The sequence below is a fragment of the Arachis stenosperma genome, chromosome 10, assembly GCF_014773155.1.
Source record: "Arachis stenosperma cultivar V10309 chromosome 10, arast.V10309.gnm1.PFL2, whole genome shotgun sequence".
Lineage (NCBI taxonomy): Eukaryota > Viridiplantae > Streptophyta > Magnoliopsida > Fabales > Fabaceae > Arachis > Arachis stenosperma.
In genome coordinates, this window is record NC_080386.1 from 74,291,763 (window position 1) to 74,300,364 (window position 8,602).

The 8,602-nt window shown below is 31.8% G+C and overlaps 1 long non-coding RNA gene across 1 annotated transcript; it reads right to left on the reverse strand.

Moving 5' to 3' along the window:
- Nucleotides 1-2,577: 2,577 nt before the first annotated feature.
- LOC130956165 (uncharacterized) lies at nt 2,578-5,724 on the reverse strand. Its single transcript, XR_009077025.1, has 4 exons — nt 4,621-5,724; nt 3,481-3,547; nt 3,054-3,202; nt 2,578-2,772 (listed from the first exon to the last, which is right to left on the reverse strand). It is a non-coding gene; the product is annotated as an uncharacterized LOC130956165 (long non-coding RNA).
- Between the last annotated feature and the right edge of the window lie 2,878 nt (nt 5,725-8,602).

Consider the following 8,602-nt stretch of genomic DNA (forward strand, 5'->3'; position numbering starts at 1 on the left):
AATACTGGAAGACAGAGTGCTTTGGGCCACGGCCAATACTCAATAAGTAGCTGTGTTCAAGAATCATCATACTTAACTAGGAGAATCAATAACACTATCTGGATTCTGAGTTCCTAAAGAAGCCAATCATTCTGAATTTCAAAGGATAAAATGAGATGCCAAAACTGTTCGGAGGCAAAAAGCTACTAGTCCCGCTCATCTAATTTGGAGCTTAGTTTCATTGATAATTTGGAGTCTATAGTATATTCTCTTCTTTTTATCTTATTTGATTTTCAGTTGCTTGGGGACAAGCAACAATTTAAGTTTGGTGTTGTGATGAGCGGATAATTTATACGCTTTTTGGCATTGTTTTTAGTATGTTTTTAGTATGATCTAGTTAGTTTTTAGTATATTTTTATTAGTTTTTAGTTAAAATTCACTTTTCTGGACTTTACTATGAGTTTGTGTGTATTCAAACTCATGTGACAAGCCACGGTCCTGAAAAAATCACTAAGGAAATCCCACACCTAGAAGCCCATTTACTCCGAAATTTAGACAAAATGTTGCTTCCTATTTAAACCTATTAATTTCTTCATTATTTGTAACAGTTCTTTATTTGGGCGGTTCAAATATCTCTATTCCGTACCTATTCATTTCTGAATCTTTTGATATAACTAAAGTGAAGGCGTCCTTGGGGTGATCTCGTAGTTCCTACGGGGTGGAGACGATTCTGTGATTTCAGGTATTTTCTGGCTGAAATTGAGGAACCTGAGCAAAAATCTGATTCAGAGACTGAAAAGGACTGCAGATGCTGTTGGATTCTGACCTCCCTGCACTCGAAGTGGATTTTCTGGAGCTACAGAAGCCCAATTGGCGCGCTCTCAACGGCGTTAGAAAGTAGACATCCTGGGCTTTCCAGAAATATATGATAGTCCATACTTTGCCCAAGATTTGATGGCCCAAACCGGCGTTCAAAGTCACCTTCAGAATTCCCAGCGTTAAACGCCGGAACTGGCACCAAAGTGGGAGTTAAACGCCCAAACTGGCACAAAAGCTGGCGTTTAACTCCAAGAAGAGTCTCTACACGAAAATGCTTCAATGCTCAGCCCAAGCACACACCAAGTGGGCCCGGAAGTGGATTTTTATGTCATTTACTCATCTCTGTACACCCTAGGCTACTAGTTCTCTATATATAGGACCTTTTACTATTGTATTTTCATCTTCTGATCTTTGGAATCGTTTGATCTTTAGATCTTTTGATCACTTTGGGAGGCTGGCCATTCGGCCATGCCTAGACCTTGTTCTTATGTATTTCAACGGTGGAGTTTCTACACACCATAGATTAAGGTGTGGAGCTCTGCTGTACCTCGAGTATTAATGCAATTACTATTGTTCTTCTATTCAATTCCGCTTGTTCTTGTTCCAAGATATCACTTGTTCTTCAACTTGATGAATGTGATGATCCGTGATACTCATCATCATTCTCACCTATGAACGTGTGCCTGACAACCACCTCCGTTCTACCTTAGATTGGGTGGATATCTCTTGGATTCTTTAACCGGAATCTTCGTGGTATAAGCTAGAACTGATGGCGGCATTCAAGAGAATCCGGAAGGTCTAAACCTTGTCTGTGGTATTCTGAGTAGGATTCAATGATTGAATGACTGTGACGAGCTTCAAACTCCTGAGGGCGGGGCGTTAGTGACAGACGCAAAAGAATCACTGGATTCTATTCCGGCCTGATTGAGAACTGACAGATGGATAGCTGTGCCGTGACAGGGTGCGTTGAACATTTCCATTGAGAGGATGGGAGGTAGCCACTGACAACGGTGAAACCCTTGCATACAGCTTGCCATGAAAAGGAGTAAGAAGGATTGGATGAAGACAGTAGGAAAGCAGAGAGACGGAAGGGACAAAGCATCTCCATTCGCTTATCTGAAATTCTCACCAATGAAATACATAAGTATCTCTATCTTTATCTTTATGTTTTATTCATATATCATCCATAACCATTTGAGTCTGCCTGACTAAGATTTACAAGGTGACCATAGCTTGATTCATACCAACAATCTCCGTGGGATCGACCCTTACTCGCGTAAGGTTTATTACTTGGACGACCCAGTGCACTTGCTGGTTAGTTGTGCGAAGTTGTGATAAAGAGTTGAGATTGCAATGAGCGTACCATGTTGATGGCGCCATTGATGATCACAATTTCATGCACCAATAGTCAATTAGTTGCATACTATCGCAAATATCATCGTAAATTTCTTTTAAACTAGTAACAAATCGATAGGTATGCACTACAAAAATAGGCTTATGCCACACTTTTAAAGCGTGCAAAAAAGTGTAGCAATATCTTTTCGCACACTTTTAAAGAATGCAGAAAAGTGGACATATAGCCACACTTTTAGAAACATACCGATTGAGTTGGTTTTGGCTACGCTTCGAAAGTGTACCAATAGGAGACATACGGCTTACCAGCTAGAACCTTTTGTCACGCATTCAAAGCGTAGCCTATTTCTTTGTCAAATTAAAAAAAAGGAGAAAATAAGAAAGTTTATAAAGAATTGATTTTTTATTGATTTACATGAATTATTTACATGCTATAATTATAATTAAAAAAAATTACAATCCTATAACAAAACTAATAATTTAATTTACACACTACAAATGTAATACAAATAAGCCAATAGCAACCTCTATTTCAAGCTAAAATATGGAGAAAAATGCTTGACCCATTTTTGGTAAATTTACCAAGAAACCATCAATTAAGTGTTGATTACCTCATCAATTCTGCAAATTACAAAAAAGCAACACAGATCAATAAAAGAATGGAAAATCTTTTTTCCATACATGAGGTCATAGAACTATAAGCCAAACTAACCCATGATGTAGAACTCTATAAATGAATTCATAGAAGATGATCACCAAAGGAGTAGCAAAAAATTCAAAAAGGAAAAGAAAAGAAATTCATAATCATAAGGAATCCAACAGTCAAAATCAAAGGCACTGCACTACATTACACAACATCATGTAATTCTTGTTTGATTATAATAGTTGACATGTAGACTTACTAATTGATCAGCAAGCATTAACACTGTCTTCAGTGTAAACTTCCTGTTGCAATAATTGAATAAATCTTCCAAGCTTGGTCCAAGAAGGTCAATAGCCATAATGTTGTAGTCTCCTTCAACTCTAAACCACTTTAGGTGGAGAATCCTAGCTTCAATAAGGAACCAAATTGGATTACTCAAAAGAAAACATCATGATTGTTTTATGAGAAACTTGGAGTCTTAATTATTTGATTTTACTATAAATGCATGATTTCAGAATTCATAGTTTTGATTGCATTAAGACTAGAAGATTCTGGACAACAATCATTTAAAATTTTCAAACTTGAGAAAGCTGAAACCATTTTTCAAGAGAAAATTTTCTATTAGGTAGTACCTAAGACTTTTAACACAGACAATGCTGAAAAGAAATAGACGTATATATACTTACTCCCTTCTTGAAGAAGCATATATATTTGATTCATAATGAAGCTGTGGATGCTTTGTCTTCATAGATTCTAGGAAAATTTTGGAAAGTAGTAAGTTATCACAAAGAATTACACTATTATAAAGAATCAAAACACAGAAGAATGATGTTTCATATGCCACTTCATACCTCAGAGATCTTATTAATTCTACATAACCTTAATAAGTATTGCTCTAAGTATTGTCCTAAATTAAATGTAGATAGTAAGGCAGACAAAATTTTCCCCTTTTTTAATGTTAAGTTCTTTAGATGTTTAGCAATAAATTCTCTCAAAAGTCATGTATCCTAACTAGAATTTAAATACCTTTTTGGAACAAATTTTGCTAATTCCTTTCTCTAATTTACTCTCCAGGTTTTTGAGGTCCCTGACAATCATATTGCTCAATGACTCACCTAGAAATTGCCTACAATTCAATTCAGTTTTCTATATATATATATATATATATATATATATATATATATATATATATATATATCAAACCCTCCATAAAATCACATGATTAAAAAAAGCTAATCATTCCATATCTTTGTTCATTCATTTCTATCACTTTAAGCTACTCTACTTAGAATTGGAATGAATATATTTTTAATGCTTAAAATTGAATGACACATGTAAAAGCCATTGTTTCAGACAACACCCAACTTGATTAAAATTACACATATCAAAGAGATCAATTCTTTTAACCGTCAAGAGATCTCTTAAATTTTGAATGTTTTTGTAGGATTTAGCGAGATAAGAATGAGTAAGTAGGCTTTATTGAGTCATAATGTTTAAAAGAGACACTTTGGTTTTTACTTTTTACCAATCTCCTAAATAAGTTGTCAAGACAATTTCAATGCTTTCAATGGCATCCTCCAATGCCTCCAATCTTTTAATAGCCAATTTACAAACTATATTTATAGTATAAAACCTAAAGCTATAATCTTATTGTTCCTAAACTACATACATTATAATTTCTTTGACAAATGAACAATAAATTCTTCACACTTGGTTTCTAATTCTTATGCAATCAAAATAAGTACAAGATGCATAGTTGCAATTGCTACTATAAGCTTTAATCTAATAATATTGACGAGTCATAATGGGGTCTAGTTTTAGTTTACCTTCTTGTGCTTCAGTTGTGTTTGAGATTCAATTAATGGTCGTGCGGGACCATAATGAGAGAAGGTTCTTGAACTGTAGGTCCTGTTTCACCAAACATCAAAGTTTGTAAATGCTCACCTCTTAGTACTTTACCCTTTCAAACCATCTTCAATCGAACTCCTAAAATCATTGATTTCAAAAAAAGAAAAAAAGAAATCTTATCCAGGTTGTTGAAGTTTCAATAAACTCTATTGAGCACAAACTCAGTAATCAAATAAATAAATAATTTCTAAGAAACAATCATCTGTTTACTCATTGCAAAAACATCAACATAAGCAAATTTCTTATATACATCTTCAAAAGTTAAAATACAAAGATCATACATACAGATATTTATTAATTAATCCTTGAACTATTAAACATAAGGTAAATCCAATACCAATTGATATTAAACATTGTCAATCACTTTAACCCCAAAAAATTTTCACGGATAGAAACCCAAACTCAAAACTGACATCTGAATTTCCACAATGCAACAACTTAAAAGAAGTGAGAGTGAGCTTTGACGCCAAAAATAAATAAATAAACGATAAAATTGATCAAAATTTCTTGAATTTGTAGAAACTTTGGGAACCACAGTTTCTGTTAAATCTACGGTTTATTTATCGAAAGCAATATTGGCGGCAATAACGACATCGCGGAGGAGTCGGTGGGTAACGGTGGTGTAGAGCCTAAGAGCTGTTGCGGGGTTCATCGGAGTGACAATGAGCACTGTCGCGATGCCGCTGGCAGCGATGGAGTCAATAAGAGAGAGCTTCTTTCCTGCAAACTGTGGAGAAAAGGACTGAGGATGGTAGAAAAGATCACTAACGATGGCGGAGAAGACGTTTGACGATGGAAGTAACGAAAGGTGATAGCTGGGCAAAAATCGAAGATGGTGGTGTGGGGAGAAGGCTTAGGGTTGCTGGTTGCCGCCATGAGTGAGGGACTGTTGGCCGCTACCATGAACCGCCATGGTCAATGAGGAGCTTCTGGCACGTTGGTGGCTACTGGCTAGGGTAGTATGTTCTCTGCTAGGGTTTAAATTTGGGAGAAGAGAAGAATGAGAGTGGCTGCAGATGATTTTAGGGTTATGTTAAAAGATAAAGAGAGCTTATATGCAATTTTCAATTTGAAGCACTTGAAAAGAAAGGGCGCTGGCGCTTATCTGGGTGTTTTAAATTTTTAGAATTAAAACATTTTTTTAAATTAATATAATTTGTTTTGTGTTTTGTGTTACTAATTTATTTTCTTTTGTTTTTAATTTTTTTTTAATTTTTTTCTAAAAAAACTTTAAATTTTAAAAGATCTTTTATAAGATAGATAAAATTTGTTTAATAAATACAAAAATATTTATGTAAATATTAATGATTTTGTATCAAAATAAGTAAACTAAAATAATTTGTATTTTTAAATTTAAAAATATTTCTATATTTTATAATTTATATTTTCATAATCAAAATCTCATAAATTAATTCAATTTAAATATATATTATTGGATACTTTATATATAATGAAATTTATTTAAAATATAATTTATAGGACAATATATATCATATAAATAAATAGTAAACAAGTATTCGGCATTTAAATTTCATCTTCATTGGCTAATGACAAACTATTAAATAAAACTTCGATTCATAATAGATTAATTATTGACTTGTCAAGTTAAGGAATACCATGAAAAACAAAAAATAGAAAATATACATATATAGGAGATATGCTATTTAATTTTGCCAATAAAAAGTGAGTTTGTATATATAATGAATGGACGACCACCTTAAAATATTTTATGACTTTTAATTTAATCTTAATATTTTAAAATCAAGCAAGACCTGGTTCGGATCATATAAACCGACTGGGTCACCAGTTTTTTTTTTATTGAAAACTAGTTTTCACTGGGTCAAAGCATAAGCAGTCTAACAAATGGCTCGAAAATTAGATTTCAGGGATACATTTGATACAAATCAAAAAATTTTTAGTCAAAATTGAAATAAAATAAAGTTTAGGACAATTTTTAAAATTTTTAACAAACTTTAAGAACAAGAAATATGCTTTCTAATTTTTTTGCGAGAAAAATATCAACTACTAAAAGAAATAAACATTTCACGTTAAAAAAACCTCTTAGAATAGAATAATCAAACATTTTAAAATATCATAATCAAATTTTTCAAAAACACCAAAAATAGCCACCATAACATGTGTACACTTTTAAATGTGTTATGATTATAAATTTGAATATAGATTAATTATGTTATTTATGAAGTTTGATTACATGTGTGAATTAAGTTTGGGTGTATTATTTATTAAATTTAATCATAAATGTAAATATAGTCATTATATTATTATATATATTCCTGAATCTATTCTTATACATAGTACATAGTTATTAGAATCGAACCAGTAATTAACCTAGTTATATGACTGAATCACTGAATTATTGGTTTAACTAGTGAGTCGTTGATTCAACGATTGACTCGGTTATAATTAAATAAAAATATAAAATTATAAAAACAAAATTAAAATTAGAAGTTAAAACTTAAAATACATGTTTTCACAAATATATTAATAATAATCAAGTATTAATTCTTAGATATAATAATTTATGACTTAAAAAGAGAAAATAAATTAGTCATTAGTACAAAATACTTTTTTAATTTAAATTAACAGAAAAAAATAGCACAATCAGTATATCAATATATGTTTGTATATGATGTGTTGTTACTTATTTGATTTTAAATTTGATATCCATGTCAATCTATGTTTAAAAAGATGAAAATAAAAATAAAAATTCGTTTATGAGTTTACTATATAATAATATTTTATCACAAAACATTACAAGGAGTATGTTGGTAGGGAGGCAAGAGTGGGGTGACACATTCATAATGTCTCCATTTCCAACATTTTTGAGCGACGTATTTGGTCCAGTTTGGTTTAATATTTATTAAATAGATTAATAAATGATTCTAATTAAAAATAAAATTTTAACAAAATCATATACAAATAAATCTTCATATATAATATTTAATTATCTTATCTATTGTATATTTTTTTTAGTATATTTTGTGAATGTTGGAATAAGAATTAACGTTTTTTCTTACAAATTATTTAATTATCTTATTTATTGTATATTTTTTAGTATATTTTGTGAATAACGGAATAAGGATTAACATTTTTTAGTAGCAACATTAAATAAGCAAAGAAAGTCTATTAGTTGTTAATAAGTTACTAATTCCTCACTAAATTAGCTTTTGATTAGTGACTCAATTGCGACCAGCTTTGTATTTGTTATAACTTTGCGAAGGATTTCCAACGAGATTAGCGAGTAATTTGCTACAAAATAGGTAGGATATAGCTTTTGCTTAAAAAGAATATTGCAGTTGCCAAGTCGCTTGCTAAATTAAAATTGCGATAACTTAGCGACAAATGTATTTCACCCGCTAATCAGCGACTTGAAATCAACAAATAAAGTGTGTCAGTTGTTAAACGGTCGCAAATTTCTCGCTACTTAGGTTCTAGGCGCTCAATATCCATATTTCCACTTTAGCGACTAATTAGCAAGGAACACTTCTCTAACTGAATGATTTATCCATTGTGACGAGTTAGCGACGGCTATTTTTCCGTCGCTAACCTAATTTGAATTTTACAATATTATGTGACAAATTGGTGAGATATTAGTTGCTCACTAAAAATAAAAACTTTGGTGACAAATTAGCTAGGAAATTGTCCATCGCAAAATGCATTTCAAGTCTTTGTGACAAATTAGCTGGGAACATTGTTCCTCACTAATTAGCCTTTTCGTATAAAGCTTATTTAGCGACGAACTAGTGTGTGAATTGTTTCTCGCTAATTGTCTATTAAACACTTGCGACGGAATAGTGACAATAATATCCCTTGCTACTTTACTTTTATTTGATTGAACACCTATGTGACTGATTTGCTTGAACATTGTCACTCGCTAAT